Here is a 17308-nt window from a genome sequence, read left to right on the forward strand (position 1 = left end):
CGTGCTCTTCCTTCATTGGCCGCTGGGACTACAAGAGGTGGGCCTACTGGCGGCCGCCATCTTGCTGATGGGCGCGCCCGGCTGGGCGCGACCATGTTTGTGAGGGGCACTCTCAGTTTGGGACCTTACCCTAGGGGTAAGTAGGTTGGCCTGGTGAGGAAAAATGGTCCGCACCTTTCCTTTCCATTTCAGAGCCACTATACAGGACTGAGGGTCTTTCCTACACCCCATCTTCTGTGCCTTTCATCCTTTCAGAGACCAGTCGGCCCAGTTTAAGGCCAGCCCCCCACCCCCACCCCCTCATTCAAAGTCTAAGCATCTTTCAAGATCTGTTCAGACACCCCACCTGGAACAACTCGGCCCAGGGGATCTGAAAACGGTCCCTTTTTTTTGTTATTCCCCCCCCCCCCCCCGCCTTTTTGTCTTGCGTTCTTGCTCATTTTTTCTTGTTTTATGTAAAAACAGCCTACAAGCATCACATAAAACTTGTAAATGAATACAGCATCCTTTATCCTACCACTCTTAATGCACTTCCTTTCTTGGTTCCTGTTTTCTCCTTCCAGGTTTGGCCTCACACATAGTATTTTACACCCTTGTTCTATTGTTCAGTACACTACAGACTTGTGACCTGTGGAATGTTTTGATTGTGATCCAGCAATACAAAGTATATTTTACATCATGGTACAGTTGAAAATATTACCAAATACCTGTGCAGCACGTGGATGTTGTCTATTCTCGTTTTGTCATTAAAAACAAACAAACATGGCCATTAGAGAAATGCAAATCAAAACCACAATGAGATATCATCTCACACCCACCAGAATGGCCATTATCAACAAAACAGAAAGTGACAAGTGCTGGAGAGGATGCGGAGAAAGAGGCACACTTATCCACTGTTGGTGGGAATGTCAAATGGTGCAACCACTGTGGAAAGCAGTTTGGCGGTTCCTCAAAAAGCTGAATATAGAATTGCCATACGATCCAGCAATACCATTGCTGGGAATCTACTCAAAGGAATTAAGGGCAAAAACTCAAACAGACATTTGCACACCAATGTTTATAGCAGCGTTATTTACAATTGCAAAGAGATGGAAACAGCCGAAATCTCCATCAACAGAAGAGTGGCTAAACAAACTGTGGTATATACATACGATGGAATACTATGCAGCTTTAAGACAGGATAAACTTATGAAGCATGTAATAACATGGATGGACCTAGAGAATATTATGCTGAGTGAGTCCAGCCAAAAACTAAAGGACAAATACTGTATGGTCCCACTGATGTGAACCGACATTCGAGAATAAACTTGAAATATGTCATTGGTAACAGAGTCCAGCAGGAGTTAGAAACAGGATAAGATAATGGGTAATTGGAGCTGAAGGGATACAGACTGTGCAACAGGACTAGATACAAAAACTCAAAAATGGACAGCACAATAATACCTAATTGTAAAGTAATCATGTTAAAACACTGAATGAAGCTGCATCTGAGCTATAGGGTTTTTTTGTTGTTGTTTTTTACTATTATTACTACTTTTATTTCTTTTCTCTATATTAACATTTTATATCTTTTTCTGTTGTGTTGCTAGTCTAAACCGATGCAAATGTACTAAGAAACGATGATCATGCATCTATGTGATGATGTTAAGAATTACTGGGTGCATATGTAGAACGGTATGATTTCTAAATGTTGTGTTAATTTCTTTTTTTTTTCTTTTTTTCTTTCTTTCCGTTAATAAAAAATAAAAAAATAAAAACAAACAAACAACAACAACAAAAACCTGATGGCAGAAGATCTATTAATAATGGGTAGTTAACTGCAATTTGAAAAATACTGTGGTGGACATTTTCCCATGTCTTTGAAATCATATATGATGGCTTCCTATACCACCAAGTTGAATATATTCCATTTTTGTACCAGACATTGCCTCCAACTAGTGCTAAAGCAAGCATCTCTGTGCACATTGCTCTGTCCTTCTGAATTCTCTCTTAAGATAAATTCACAGAAGTGGAATTGCTGGGCCCCAGAATATGAGACCAGAATCGAAGCTCCTTATTTCCTGACCAGTTATCTCTCCACTGAAGCCTGTGTTTCTGTGTGTGAATAATAACCCCAACTCAGTGTGTGGGGAAAAAAAATTGTTTTCCAACCTGTGTTCTCTTCTTGATAGAGTCATTGAATGATGGAGCTGGAGGGGCTCTGAGATACCATCTGGCCCAGCCGCCTGCCTGAGGCCCACAGAAGGAAAGTGTAGTAAATTCTGACTGAACAGGAAGCAGGCTGTTGAGCAGTTGTGGGGCACAGACTTCAGCTCAACACCCAGCCCAGAAAAAACTAACTCAAGAACACTGTCCATCACCCATCAATCAACAGTGTTTATTGTCAGACCACTCTTCACAGCATTGGTTCCAATCCCAGAAAAACCAGACTCTGCATCCCAATTATCACAGGCGCCGGCCCAGGGGAGGTGCGAAGAGAAGGAAAAACACTGTGTTCTTTTAGAAGTGGCTCCTTCTGTGATTTTTTGGCTCCAAAAAAAAGCCACGTGTGTGCCTCATGTTGGTCCCTCATCTCATTTCCTCATTCCCCCACATCCCAGTGGGTGAGCTCTCTCCTCTGAAGACTCTTCGAAACCAAGCCTTGTCACACTCGTCTGGTAATGAGACAAAATGCTTGAAATGGGACCAGAATGAGGGCCTATGTGGGGTGTCATGAAAGTGGGGGCATTTAGAGTGAGACAGAGCTGCATTCCAATCCCATCTCTGCCCCTTGGCAGCAATGGGATTTGGGGCAAGATACTTTCATTGAGCCTCAGTCTCCAAGTCTGCAAAATGAACTCCTGTGTCAGTTTTGTAAGGCCACAGTGAGAATGAATAAGTGTCTGGTGCTATGGCTAGGAGAGACTGAACAGAACTGATGTCTCCTGCTGCCAGCTTTTCATTATGGGGTTTGGCTTAGCAACTGTTGCCATTCCTATTTTTTATTATTGTTTTGACTTTGATTTCCATCAGTTTTGGCACTTTTGTAATGGTATCTGTTGTTATGGTTTGGGGGCAAATATTTGGATTGTTTCCTGCTTTTTAGGGTGCATAGTTCACTGTGAAAGGCAGCGCACAACATGCTCAGGCACCCCTCCTCAGAGAAGAGACATCTTCTCCACCTCTCTACTTGTCCTTCCTGCTAAGACCATGGATCACAGTTTCAGTTTCATGTGCCCAGATATTGCAAGGAAGCTGGGGAGGCTGAAAGTGCCCCATGCAAGCTGCAGAGGTTCTTTTGTGTTGCTGGTACATATAAATGTCTGGCTTTGATTTCCCACGGGTCTGTTTGCTGAGCCTAATGAATCTTGGCCTGGCTTCATGCAGGGAATTCTGTCCATGAGCAGATGGATTCCTGTGGGCCAGCTGTCTGTCTGTCACTGTGTTGTCCAGTGAGCTGTGGTTCTGAGCCACCTATCTGGGAGTTTTAGAGCTAAGTGTCTGAGGGAAATAGAGGACAGCATTGGCAGCCAGGAGAATGAGCTAGACCAGGTTCTCACTGCATGACCTTGAGCAGTTCAAGTCTCATCTTTGACTCTCAATGTCCTCATCTACAAAATGGGCACAATATGTGGGGCAAACTAGAGAATCCTTGGGATTTCTTCAGTTTAGATGCCCTAGAATTCTGTTTAATTGAACTTGTTCTCTGTAAGGAGCCCAGATATAAGGCACCCTGGTAGACTGTTAGGTAGACATATAAAATAAGAGCTAATCATTACCTTCAAGATATCTTCAATCTAGTTAGAAAGACAGACTGACAACATGAAATAGTGAATGCCAGTCATCATATAATAAAATGCCAGCCGTCTGGTACTTACTGTTGATGCATTAGAAGCTCAGAATTAAGAGAGGCTGGCGGAGAATGCTGTGAGTAGAATATTTAGGGTTGGCTTTGTGGAGGCTGGGGATGCTGGAGGATAGATGAGATGGGGTTAGGTGAGAGCACATCCCAGGCAAGATGATAGAAAGGCAGGGTCCAAATCCAGCCAGCACCCCCTTGGCCAAACCTTGCATCCAAAAGGCTGCCGGTGCCTACAAGGGCAACCCTTCAACTTTGCATAAAAGCAGTACATAAGTTAGCCACAGTTCTGGCTTATTTGTCCTGGAGACCCTCAGGTCATTTCTTCTATTCCTTGCTTCATCCAGGCCCTGCTTGATCTGTGGGGCCTCTCCCCAGACCTGGAACCCCACTAAGGCTCATTTCAAAGCAGAAGTGGGGAGAGTAGAATCATTCACTGTCAGAAGCATTTCAGGCAGGAAATGAAGAATTTCGGAGGTGGTTAAAAATACAGTGGAAGCTGATTTATGTTTGAATTTTGTTCCAGGACAGCAGATTATAGCCCAAGTTCTGAGGCAGAGGCAGTGGGGTCTTTATGACCTGCTAGGATCAGTTTTATGTTTTAGTGATTTTTATGTTTCAGCTAAGCCAAGATGCTCCAACTTTTTTCTCCCTTACTTCATTGGGAGAAAACACAAGTATCACTCCTTGCACCCAGCTTCATTTTCCAATACAAAGAAAAGAAAGCAAAATGGATGGAAAGAATGCTCTTGCTTGCTATTTGGTTGGTATCCAGTTGAAGTATGAAATCATGAATAGACAATGAATCCATGTGAGACCCTGAAGTAGATGTCAGATGGCATCATGTAAACAGAAGGACAGGGCTCTAAATATTGTTGAATATGCTGATCACTGTATCACACAGTAACCTTTTGATGAGAAGACATATCTACCAGACATTGGTGCCAAGATCAGCTAGCTCTGTGACCTCCTTTGGCATGGCTGATATGTTTTCATCTTTGACTACTTACGTCTTTTGTAATGATCATGCTTTCCATTTTCCTTTGTTCATGAGGAAACTCAAATCTGAACTTGTTCAGGGATTTTGAGCATACATTTCCATGCACTAGCTTTTTCTCCTACCTTTATTTTATTTTTCTACCCTCGTTTTCCCTTTGCTCTATCATTTTATCTATTTTTATCCCTCTGTATTATGTGCATTTTAGTAAGCTACCTCATATCCTTTTTTTGGAACACAAAGGAACATAGCTAAATCAATAAATACATCCTGTGTTTGTAAATATAGCACTTTGTTCTTTCTAAAGCAAATTTCACATTCGTTAGCTCTGTGGGCCCTTGCAGAACCCTGAAGAAAGTAGGACAAGCTCAGTCACTCCCATTTGGCAGACAAAGAAGTTGAGGTGTGCCTATGAATGAAGTGGCTTGCAGAAGAGAACAGACCCACCCTTCCATCTACATGGAAGCCCACCTGAATCCCTCTGAAGAGGAGAAGACCTATTAGGTGACTTCTTATTAGTAGCTGTAGATGTAAGAAGTAGGAAACCAAAGTTGGGCTCACCAGTAGGAGAGGACACAATTGGGGTGACTGCTGGCTTCACTGATTCCCCCAGTGTCCACCTCTTTGTTGCCTTTACCCTACCCCTCCTTTCCTGGTAACAGACCAGCTCCAGTTGGTCACACTGGTGGCATATGATACAACCTGGGCAGCCAATTATGGAACCTCATGCTCCTTGGCATACTGATTGGTCCAAAGTGATGGACACATGACCTGAGCTGGGCCAATTAGAGTCCTTCCCGAGGATTTTTCCATCTGTATGTAGCTGGGTAAAGCAATCTCATTTCTGCTCTGGTTGCAGAGCTGTTGGGATGTGATCCTGGAACTGAGGGAAACTGTGTTCCTTCGCATAAGAAGAAACTTGTGTGGAATGTGAGAGAAGGCAGGCAGTATATGTAGGGCAGCAGCTATGAGAGACAGTTAGAAAGGGTAGCCTGGTGATGTTTGAAGCTCCTGTTCCAGGTGCTAGGACCTCACTCCCGCCCTTCCCAGGATAGAGGATTTGAGTAAACATGCTTGACCTGGGTACCTTTCACTCACAGCCCAGAGATTTCTTGACTCTTGTAGTGTTTAGACTGATTTTTTTCTCCCAGAGGGAATAAACCCTTCAGTTCTGTTTCTCTAGAGTCCAAAATTGGATCTTCCAGCCCCAAGTGTCTGGAATCTCAATGTTTAGCTTATTCAAGGGGCCTCAGGTCCTGGGAAGGAATAGTAACAATTATCATCACATTGTTATGCATCTGTTTAGAGCTGGACAATAAACAAAGGCAGTAGTTAAGTGGTTTGGAGTGAGGCTTCTGGTTCTGTTGCTTACCAGCTGAATGACTTTGGGCAAGTTACTTAACCTTTTTGGGCCTCGGTTTCCCCATCTGTAAAATGGGGATGATAATAGTAATTAACTCACCAGCTTTTTGTGAAGATTATACAAAATAATTCATTTCAGTACATGGTGTGCCTGGCACCTAGTTAGCACACCACAAATGTAGTTAAATTATTTTGGACACTCTTACATGCAATTTCCCTCAAACTCTCCTATGGATGAAGCAGAAAAATATTCTCGTATTTCTTTGGTCAGTGATGGTTAAAAGGGTTAAGTGGCCCACCCAAGTCATATAATAAATGGAAAAGTTTAAATTCTAGATTTTGGAATCAGATCCAGTGTCCTCTCTTTTGGACCATGATTTCCAAATGGCACAGTAGTGGCTGCTGTCAAGAAGCCAATTTAAGAGTTCCGAAAGGGCACTATCCCCTACAGGGACAGAATCCATTAGAAAAACCAAATTCTGGTCAGGAGGCTGCTTTGCAGGGACAACAGACTGATGCTGGAAAGATGCCCAGAGTAAAGACTGCTTAAACTCATTTCCCTGGACTAGCCAGTGTCTATCCACCTGGCAACACAGCCTCTCTCCCTCTTTTTCCTCACTGCCCACACATCTCATATATACAGATTCTGGGAGACAGACTGTCAGAACCAGAAGGAAATACACAGATCATCCCACTCTATGCACTTATTCAACAAACATCTACTGAACATCTACTACAAGGGGTAGATGTAATAATAAGCCAGACACAGATCAAATCTCTCATTTTAGAGATGAGAAAACTGAGTCTCAGGGAGGAAAATGGCTTCCCTAATGTCTACAGTGGGTCAGTGACTTTCTAGAGATATCTGCCCAGCTTACAATGACCCCCTTTCCCTGAAGTTTACGAAACATCCCCAACCCCCTACTTCCTGGTCACAGCTGATTGGATGAGAGGAACATACCTGACTGACTGGGCCAATCAGATTTCTTCTCCCAGGAATTTGGCCCTGGGAAGATATGCTGGTCTTCGCCCTGCAAAGAAGGGAGAAATTATGACAGCATGGTTTTGTCAACAGTCAGGTTCTTCGTTCCAGCCCTCAGATGTCCCACCAACCCACCTGTTCTGAATCCTATGTGGGACATTGGGTTCTTATATTACATCCCTCCTCTTCATTTTTCTTTTGGCGGTGGCGGGGGGGGGGGGGGGGGGGTGACACTTATGTTTGAGGTTATTAATGTTTGTTTGTTTGTTTTTATTGCTTGCGACAAAAAATCATCTTAACTAAGACCATGGCCGAGCTTAAGTTAAAATTCAAGTCTCCTCACTACCAGACCCATGTTTTTTCCATCATATTCACTAGCAGAAAAGAACCCTCCCCACGGTGCTCTCAGAACTCTTACCTTTCAGGGAGATGCCAAATTGGTGCCATCCAAAGAGATTCTCAGCACTTCAGGCAAGGGGTCTCTGGGAGGTCCCAAGTTCCTTGGTCCTCTAAGCAATTGCCTCAAGCCTGTCTGATGACTTGCAGAACAACAGCCAAGAGTGGTAGTTGGAAGTGCAGGCTCTGTGAACTCACTATCCTCCCCACTATGTGGGACGTGACTCCCAGGGGTGTAAACCTTCCTGGCAGCATGGGACAGAACTCCCGGGATGATCTGGGACCCAGCATCAAGGGATTGAGAAAGCCTGCTTGACCAAAAGAGGGAAAATAAATGAAACAAAATAAAGTCTCAGTGGCTGAGAGATTTCAAACAGAGTGGAGAGGTTACACCAGAGGTTATTCTTATCCATTATATAGATATCCGTTTTTAGTTTATGGTGTGGTGGAGAGGCTGGAGGGAAGTACCTGAAACTGTAGAGCTGTGTTCCAGTAGCTTGTTTCTTGAAGATGATTGTATAAGGATATAACATTTACAATGTGACTGTGTGATTGTGAAAACCTTGTGTCTGATGCTCCTTTTATCCAGGGTATGGACGGATGAGTAAAAAAATATGGATAAAAAAGAAATAAATTGGGTAGATGGAAATACTAGTTGTCAATGAGAGGGAGGGGCAAGGGGTATGGGATGTATCAGTTTTTTTCTTTTTTCTATTTATTTCTTTTTCTGGAGTGATGTAAATGTTCAAACAATGATTATGATTATCAATACACAACTATGTGACGATATCATGAGCCCTTGATTATATACCCTGTATGGACTGTATGTGTGAAAATATGTCAAGAAAAATATTTAAAAATATATAAGAATTTAAAAAAAATAATAAGAGCAGGCCCTGGAGCCAGCCTGCCTGAGTTCAGATCAATCCAGGTCCTCCATGCACCAGATGTATACCTTGACAAGTTATTTTCCTCAGTTTCCTCCTTTGATAGTTACCTCATAGTTCTTGTAACTCTTCATATATGTATAGAGGACTTAGAACAGTGAGCAACAGATGCTGGCTATTTATTACGTGAATAACCTGCTGTTTTAAAGATTCCTTTTGTCCGGAAACCTTCCAAGACCCTTGGGGCTCAGCTGTCTTTCACATCTCTCTCCTACTGCAGGACTGATCACGCTGTTAGCATAGAAACAAGTAATGTTCAGAGCCCAAGTCTGATAAACACATGAAAGCAATTAGTCTCTGAGCTTGTACACACCTTGATGTGTGTATTGTACCCGTGATGGGTGAGGTTGTCTCAGCTTTACACTCCGCTAGGACAAGAGACAACCGGCCTGATTACTGTTTCTCATCAAACCTTCATTCAGTAATTATTTACTAAGTGCCTACTGTGTGCTGAGCTCTAAGGCAGGACCTGGAGGCAGACTAATACATAAATACAAGGCCAGGTTACCAGCACAGTGGAAGTGGTGAGTATGAGAACACATTGCGTATACAGGCCTAGCCCAGACTGGGGATTAGGAAAGGAGGTGCAAAGGAGGGGAACAGAGAGGAAAAGTTAAGCAGGCAATGCCATTTCACACCCATCGGCTCAGCAGACATCTGACAAAACAAGTACTGACAAGGATGTGGAGCCAGGAAAACTGATGTACTGCTGGTGGAGTGTAAATTGGTGCAACCCTTTGGAAAACAAATCAGCATCAAATAGTGAAGTTGAAGATGCACTTCTGCACCAGTTGATATATGCAAGAAAGTACTTTGTTGCAAAAGCAAAGAATTGGAAACAACCTAAATATCCATTGTATTAGTTGGCTGCAGCTTCAATAATGCTATATATCAACCTATGAAAAATCTCAGTGATTTACAGCAAACATTTATTTCTTGCTCACAGGATTGCAGGTTAACTAGGGGTGATTCTGCTTCAGACTCACAGCTGCTCTATGTATCTCTTACTCTGGGACTTAGGCTGAAGGGACAACAGTTCACTGGGGACTCATTCTTCTCATGGCAAAGGGCAGGACTACAAAAGGCTGCACTAAACCACGCAAGTGCATTTAAAACCTCTGCTTGCCCCCCCCCCCCCCAAAAACGGGCGGGCAACAGTGGCTCAGTGGCAGAGTTCTCACCTGCCATGCCAGAGACCCGGCCGGGTTCAATTCCCGGAGCCTGCCCCTGCCAAAAAAACACTCTCCTTGCACCATGTTCTATATTCCATTGGCTGAAATAAGTTAGATGGCAAATTAAAGGAGCAGAATTGTACTCTCCACCTACTCTGTGGCAAAGGGTGTGAATGTATAATACTATTGAAGCAAAGATCTGGGAACAATAATCCAATCAGCCACATCCACCAGTTTGTTAAATGGATTCATATATTGTGGTATAGGCATACAATGAAATATTACACAGCAAGGAAAACAAATGACAGAGAGCAGGGGTCAGCAAACTATGGCCAGTGGGTTAAATCCAGTTCATTGACTGTTTTTGTAAATAGTTTCATTGAATGCAGCCATGCCAATTCCTTTACATATTGTCTGTGGCTGCTCTCATGCTAGGATGGCAGAGTTGAGCAGTTGAAACAGAGACCGTTTGGCCTTCAAAGCCTGAAATATTTACTATCTGTCCCTTTGCAGAAAAAGTTTGCCAACTCCTGGTTTGGAGCTACATATATCAACCTGGGTAAGTCCCTCAAAATAGTATTTTATGAAAAAACAAGTTGCTGAGGAATGCATACCGTATAATAGAATTTACTTAAAGTTTAAAAACATTTAAAACAATACTGTCTATTGCTTAACTCTTCAAACATATGATCTAGCAATGTAAATAATGCCTGGGAGGTATAAACATCAAATGCAAGAGTGTGATTACCCTGGTAACTGGGGAGAGGGGTGCAACTGGGGACAGGTGCCCAGGGGGCTTCTACGATGTTGATAATATTTTATTTCTTAAGATGGGTGATGGAGGTAGTACATGGGTATTGATTTCATTGTTATTTATACCTTTTGTGTAGATCCTAACTATTTTATAATAGGAAAGAGAAACGAGTTAGAGGGCACAGATGGTTGGTGAAAGGTGTTCTGTACCCAAGCCCCAGGATGCAGGGACAGGGGCATAAGAAAGACGAAGCCTTTGTTGACGAAAGTGGCTGAAGCATGAAATGCATCAGGAGCAGGGGTCTGACTTCATACCCAGGCAGAGCGGAGCCCCTGGAAAGTTCTGCGCTTCGACAGTATCATGACCAGACTGATGTTTTAGAAGGGTCAGCTGGGACACAGAGTGGAGGATGGTGGGGAGCAGGGCTGCAGCAGGACCCCGAGAGTAAGCATCTTCTGAAACTTTGCCGCCTGGGTGCCCTACTCACCTCCACCTCCCACCTGGCCCTGGTTGGGAGGGTGTGAGGCTAAAGGCAGGACCAGGTCCAGGGCTGTGGCAGAGGCCCAGAGCCTGACCCTCAGCTGCAGCAGTGGGAATGGAAAGGATGCAACAGAATGAAGAAATACTAAGGAGATGTAAACAGTACGTGAGGGGAGTCTAGAAAGCCCCCCAATTCCTGTCTTGGGTGAGTGAGATGGTGATCGCTGGGACAGGAAAACCAGGCAGAGCAGCTGGTTTAGGAAGAAAGATGATGAGCTTGGCTTCCATCATGTTGAATTTGAGATTGCCAATGGTCCTCTGGGTATAGATGTCCAAGGCTCAGGGGAGGGAATTAGAGGTCGAGAAGCCAGAAGCATACAAGGGCTGGAACGGATGAGATTGCCTGGGCAGTGAAGAGTGAAGAGAGCTTAGAGCTGAGGATGGAATCCTGGGGCATTTCCACATTTAGGTGAATTCTGGAGGGAGGAGGAGCCTACAAAAAAGACTTGGAAGGAGATGCCAGAGAGGTGGGAGGACAGCTAGAAGCTAGTGGCACCTCAGAAACCAGGAGAGCCAGGTTTCACGAGGAAGGGAGTGGTCATCAGGGACAAATGCTGCAGCAACATCCAAGATCAGGATTTCAACACCCCCATGGGTTCTGACCACGAGGAAAAGGACACTGGTGGCCAGGACAAGAGTGGCCACAGTTGGAAGGTGGGGAGGGAGTTAAAGGGCAGCGGACTGAGAAAGAAAAGCTGCTTGCAAGGATAGACCATTTTTTGCTGGAGGTGCACATAGAATTCAGGAGGATTCTTTTATTTTTTTTATGTGTTTTGACAGAAAATAATTTCTTTATATGCTGAGGAGAAAAAAGGTGATAAAGGGAGAGATTGAAGATCTGGTTTTGGGACATGTGGCAGATGACACTTTCCAAAGATGGCTGTAGTGGGATCTTCCATCCCCCTGCTCTTGGCCATGTGATCTTGCCCCTAATTAGAATTAGGAAGCGCCTAATTCCCCTCCCTGGAACGTGGGCTGGCCTTGTGACTCCCTGGAACTGACAGGATGCAGGGGAAGTGACTTCTGCAGTCAGGTCAGCTTTTACCCAGCTCTCTAGGAATGCCTGCTCTCCGGATGTTGGCTGTCATGCTGCTTGCTCTTGGAACCCAAATGGCATGTTGTGAGAAGGCCTTGCCAGTGGAGAAGCCACAAGGAGGAACAGCAGTTAATAGTCCCAACCAGCGCAGCCTCCCACCTGTCCCAGCTCATCATGAGACGCATGCACAAAGAAGCCTCCAGTGGATTCTAGCCTTTCGAGTCACCGCCAGATGTTTGATTCCTTTAGGCTGAGGACCTATCCTGGCATAGTGACAGGTCATCCTTGCTGAACCCTACAGGAATTCCTGTGAGCAAAATAAAATCGTTGTTGTCCTATAACACTCAGTTTGGTTTTATGCAGCAATAGATAACCTGACAGGAAGAGACAGAGCTGGAGCAATGCTCCGGAGGGGCGGGCTCTAGGGTGCAGCTACAGGGATCAGAGGTGGAGTGGGAGGGCAGGCAGTTGGTTGAAGGAGCTCTAGACTGAAGGTCTTTGTTTTCTTTATGCTCCAGAAGGGGAAGACACCATCCCACAGCAGGAGCCCCGATTGTCTTCAGGAGTCAGTATGCCCAGTCTCGGGATAAACCATCACCGGTATAAGTCAATTATGACCATCTTTACCCTGTGTCAGTGATTGGCCCAGGAGTAGGCATATGTCCCCATTTTGGCCACTGAGACATAAGGATAGTCTGTTGGGACTTCTGGGAAGATGTTACCACTAGGATAAGAAAAGGTGGGAAGAGAAAGTCTTCCTGTTTTCTCATTCCCACACACATATTTTTCTCTGCCTGCCCTTTCATTTCTGCTTGGGAAGCTGTTAGACAGAAGCCATAGGGCTTGGAGCTGCAGCAGCCATCTTGTGGCCGTGATTAGAGACATTGAGGATGGCAGAATGGAAAGACAAGAAAAGCTTCAGTCTTTTACGTCATCAAGTTACTATTAAGCTAACCCTGGGACCCACTACTTTCAGACTTTTATCCAGTGCATAATATATGTCCTTATGGCTTGAGCTGCTGCTAGTTGGTTATTTGTTTGTTTTTTCGTTACTTGTAGCCACAGGCATCCTACAGGGGATTTGAAATTTTGAGATAATTAAAGACTGGCTTGAAAGAGGGAAACTAACAAGTGGTGTTGAGGGTCCAATTTGAGGATGAGGATCTTACAATTCTCCATAAAGCCTTCCACAAACTGATACCTCCACTACCTCTCTCATGACATCTCCTATTACTCCCCCTTGCTCACTTTACTCCAACGACAGTAGCCTTTAGCTGTTGCTCAAACATGCCAGGTACACTTCTGCCCCAGGGTCCTTGCGCCTGCTGTTCCCTCTGCCTGGAATGCTCTCCCTCTAGATATCCACAAGTCTCTCTCTCTCATTTCCTTCAGGTCTTTTCTCAAAAGTCATGTTTTCCATGAGGTCCTCTCTGGCCACTCTTTTCTTTTCTTTTGGTGGTGGGGATGCATGGCCAGGGAATCAAATCTGGGACTCCCATATGGCAGGCGAGCATTCCACCGCTGAACCACCCATGCACCCTCTGGCCACTCCTTAGAGCTGAACTCCCTCTCAGCAACCCTATCCCCTTTCCTTTTCCTCCATAGCATTTACTATACATTTTGCTTATTTATTAAGTTTATTGTCTCCCTGCACTAGAATGTGGCTCCATTTTATTCACTGGTATATCCCCCAGGACCTAGAATGACAGATGATAAATAGTAGGTATTCAATAAATATTTGTTGAATGAATGAGTGACTGAATGCATTAATTTGTGGGGACTCCAGGATTTATAGAAACATATCATTTTCTCCTGCTGATCTCAGCAGCCTGGAGAGGGAAAGTAGATGGCTGCTCTGATATAAGGGTGGAGCTTTGCTTGGAGAGAGTAGCAAAATGACAGCCAGAGAGACAAGGGCTTTGAGGGGCTCCTCTAGGGTAAGAGCTCAACCCCTGTGGCCTTAAAGTCTTGAAGAATATGGACCCCAGAACCAGATAGATTGTGTAACTCTGGGTGAGTTTAGGAAACTCTCAGTGCCTCAGTTTCCCCATCTGAAAAAGGGGAGTAGTAATAGTATCTGTCTCATAAGGTCCTTAGGAGAAGTAAATGAGTTAATATTTGTAAAGCATCTGAAACAGTACCTAGCACAGTGGTTAAAAAGCAAAAACACAGTCACAGGTCCGAGGCTCCACAATAAGCCCTTACAAGACTTAGGGGGGCGAAGGGGCCCAGGAGTCACAGCAGCCTGGTAAAATTTGAGCTTTTCCGCCCAGCACCCATGGGGCTGTGGTCCCCCAAAGGCTCACCGCAGCCCTGTCTCCCTCTTGGGTGATGTCCCTGCTCCAGGCTGCTGCTTGTGCTCCGGTAACTCCTCTTACCTGGAATTCTGACCTCTGCAGCCCTGTTTAGCCCCCATCCCTGCCTCTTTCGGTGTGATTTCCCCTTTCCTGAAACTCCCGATGCATCGTACTGTGCCCCTTAGCCTCGAAGGATGCGCACGGCCTCTCTGCCACCTATAGAGTTCTCAAGTTGTTTCATGTCTATGGTTTTTGTTTGTTTGTTTTCGTTTTGTCTTCAATTTGACAGCCGGGCTTCCATCTCCTCAGGGCTCCGGAGTAGCCTCAGGGCAGAGGGTCCCTGAAGCCACTCGACCAACCCTCAGGGAGCGAGGTAAAGAGCCTGTCATTTCAACAAGACACATTTAGAGAGAAGTGTTCCTTTTGGGTTCCATCAAATGGCACTTGCCTACCATCCTCCGCCTCTGCTGGTGAGGAACATATGCTTTCACACGTGTTGTGGCATCAACTCCTCCAAGAACCCCGGGATGTAAGTGTTATTATTGCTGCTTTCCAAATGAGAGCTCCGTGGCCCAGAGACACGCGGGGACCTGCTTGGACCCCCAAAGTAAGACCAGAGCCAGGTCTGAGGCAGCTCCGAGTTTTCCCAGTGGCGAGGGAGAGGGGCCTCCATCCCCCTTCTCTGCCAGCCCTCCTCTTACTCTCTGGCTTCCCAGCCATAAACCACAACTCCCTGCTCTGGAAGGGGGAGGAAGCAAATCTGCTCCCTGTATTCTGCAGTGAACAAAGGCTCCAGGAGCTCATTCTAAACGTTTTGCTGGAGGCACCAGCATTTTTATCTATAGCCACCCATCTCCTGAGTCCCCTGCCTTTGAGTTGGAAGGAATCACAGGGAGAGCCTCTCCTCCCACCTCCTGCCTGGCATCTCCTCCCGGCTCCAGCTCAGGCCTGGCGTGAGTCAGATCGCTGCTTAGCTGCCTTTCCCAGTGGCGGAGTCTCCGCCACCGGGAAAAGTCCAAACTTCTTGGAAGCGCCCTGTGCCCAGGCTCCAGCTCCCGGCCGGGTATCTGACCACTGCCCCTGTCCTGAGGGTTCCTCCAGCTGCCAAGCATGCGGGAGGGTTGTGTGGAGGTGGACAGTGGGACCAGACCAGGAGCGGGCCCTGGAGGTAGGGATCAAGGCCTCTCCAGAGCAGAGGTCATTTGCAGAGGTTTGCAGGAAACCTTCCCTTTGCCCCCACACAGCTGTACCCCACCCTTTGAGCCCTGGAAAGCTGACATCTCTGGACAGGATCCAAGTGCTCCCTGGCCTCCGGCTTCCAGTGGGTTTGGAGGAAGGGAGGAGAGTGTGGACAGAGCATTTATCTCCCACCTCCCCCGTCGCAAGGTCACCAAGGGCAGCAGTGCCCTTTACCCAAGGTTACAGCTCTAGCCAGGCCGCCTGCTCCATCTGGAGACTGCTCCCTCCTCTTCCCCCTTCAGGTCCAGGGGGGATAATGGCTCCCCCTACTTTTGCTAGCCCTGGGGTACTGCAGTGCCCTTGCTTGGTTTCTCTAATCCCTGTCCACACCGTTGTAAACAAGCCCTTTATTAAACTCTCCTCAAATGATCCAGCGTGAAGCTCCCATCCCGTTGCTACCCAGAACCTGACCCAATCAGGTGCCAGCCACTTGAGAAAGGGCTGAAGGCCCCAGACAGGAGAGAGGCTGAGACGGCAGCCCCCACCCGGAAGCAACGCCGCGCGCTGCCCTCCCGGGCCATCCGTCTCTTGGACGAGCTGAGTAAATTCCATCTCGTAAATCAGAGTTGCCGCTTCCAAGCAAGGAGGGGAGAGCAAAGGCTGAAAACTGCTCTTTTTCACCCCGCCCTCTGAGCTCCTTCCCCAGAAAGAGGAAGCCCACCCTGATGGGTCAAGATTCCCAGCCCCGCCCCGAGGAACCACAAACAGGCACCATACTGTGCATTAAAGCGGGGATCTCCAAATATTTTGATCACACACTTCTGTGAGTGAACATTTTTGAGGATGTGCCACGCGTCAGGGCCACAGCAGGAAACAGATGCCACATTTAAATCAGGGTAATTCTAGAAGGTTTATTTACAAAGGACTCTTTGTAAGGTGTGGGTGTAGGGAGATGGCACCGAGACAGTGAGGGAAGCTGGGGAGGCAGCCGCAGAGCTGGTTTCTGGCCTAAGTACAAAGGGGCCGGAAGGGGAGGGAGTGGCTGTGAAAATCTGAAAGGAGAGAGAACCCACCTAGGAGGGGCGCCCCAGTAAAAGGACACAGAATAAATTCCCTGAGTGCACTTTCCACCTGCCCTCTCTTCTCCCAGCGCCGCCCACCCGTTGGTCTAATCTTACCTGAAGCCAGAAGGAAGAAGCCTGGGTGATGTCGTCTGCATAGGTGAGCCTCGGGGCAGGCTAGAGAAAGGTAGGGGAGTTCAGGAGATAGCACATAGCCTCGGTAAATGCAGATTGTGTTATGAATAAATTATAAGCATGTAAAAACCACACTAATATCTTATGTGCATTACAACATCTACCCAAAAAGGGAAATTTAATAGGATGATGTAAAACAGATGGAAGCTGAAGTTCTATTGGTTTCTTCTGGCACCCCAGTGAATTATTCCATGCCGCCTGGGGGGGTGTGCTCCCCACTTTGATGATCTCGATGTTGAAACATCAGTGTTCCTGAAGGAACATTCTGGGTGATGGAAACTGACCTGAGTGGGGGTGATTATGTGAATGTTCACATGTAAGATGGATCACGCTGTCCGTTTAAAATTAGTGCATTTTCTTGTTTGTAAATCTCCAGGGAGGGAGAGGAGGGAGCCAGCCTGCTGGGGAGTGCATTAACTCTGCTCTAAGCATTTATATGCATTAACTCATTTAATCCCCACAACAATGACCACAGGGTACTATTTCTACATCGCTTTTACAAATGAGGAGCTGGGGCACAGAGAGGGGCAGTGACTGGCCCAGGGTCCCACA

General features: G+C 46.0%; 2 long non-coding RNA genes across 2 annotated transcripts; one reads left to right on the forward strand and one right to left on the reverse strand.

The window, feature by feature from the left end:
- Nucleotides 1-15: 15 nt before the first annotated feature.
- LOC143684585 (uncharacterized) lies at nucleotides 16-12354 on the forward strand. Its single transcript, XR_013176084.1, has 3 exons — nucleotides 16-136; nucleotides 10208-10253; nucleotides 11769-12354. It is a non-coding gene; the product is annotated as an uncharacterized LOC143684585 (long non-coding RNA).
- Nucleotides 12355-16397: 4043 nt separating this feature from the next.
- On the reverse strand, nucleotides 16398-16740 carry LOC143684586 (uncharacterized). The gene is made up of 2 exons (XR_013176085.1): nucleotides 16679-16740; nucleotides 16398-16552 (listed from the first exon to the last, which is right to left on the reverse strand). It is a non-coding gene; the product is annotated as an uncharacterized LOC143684586 (long non-coding RNA).
- Between the last annotated feature and the right edge of the window lie 568 nt (nucleotides 16741-17308).

The sequence above is a fragment of the Tamandua tetradactyla genome, chromosome 5 (assembly GCF_023851605.1).
Source record: "Tamandua tetradactyla isolate mTamTet1 chromosome 5, mTamTet1.pri, whole genome shotgun sequence".
Classification (NCBI taxonomy): Eukaryota; Metazoa; Chordata; class Mammalia; order Pilosa; family Myrmecophagidae; genus Tamandua; species Tamandua tetradactyla.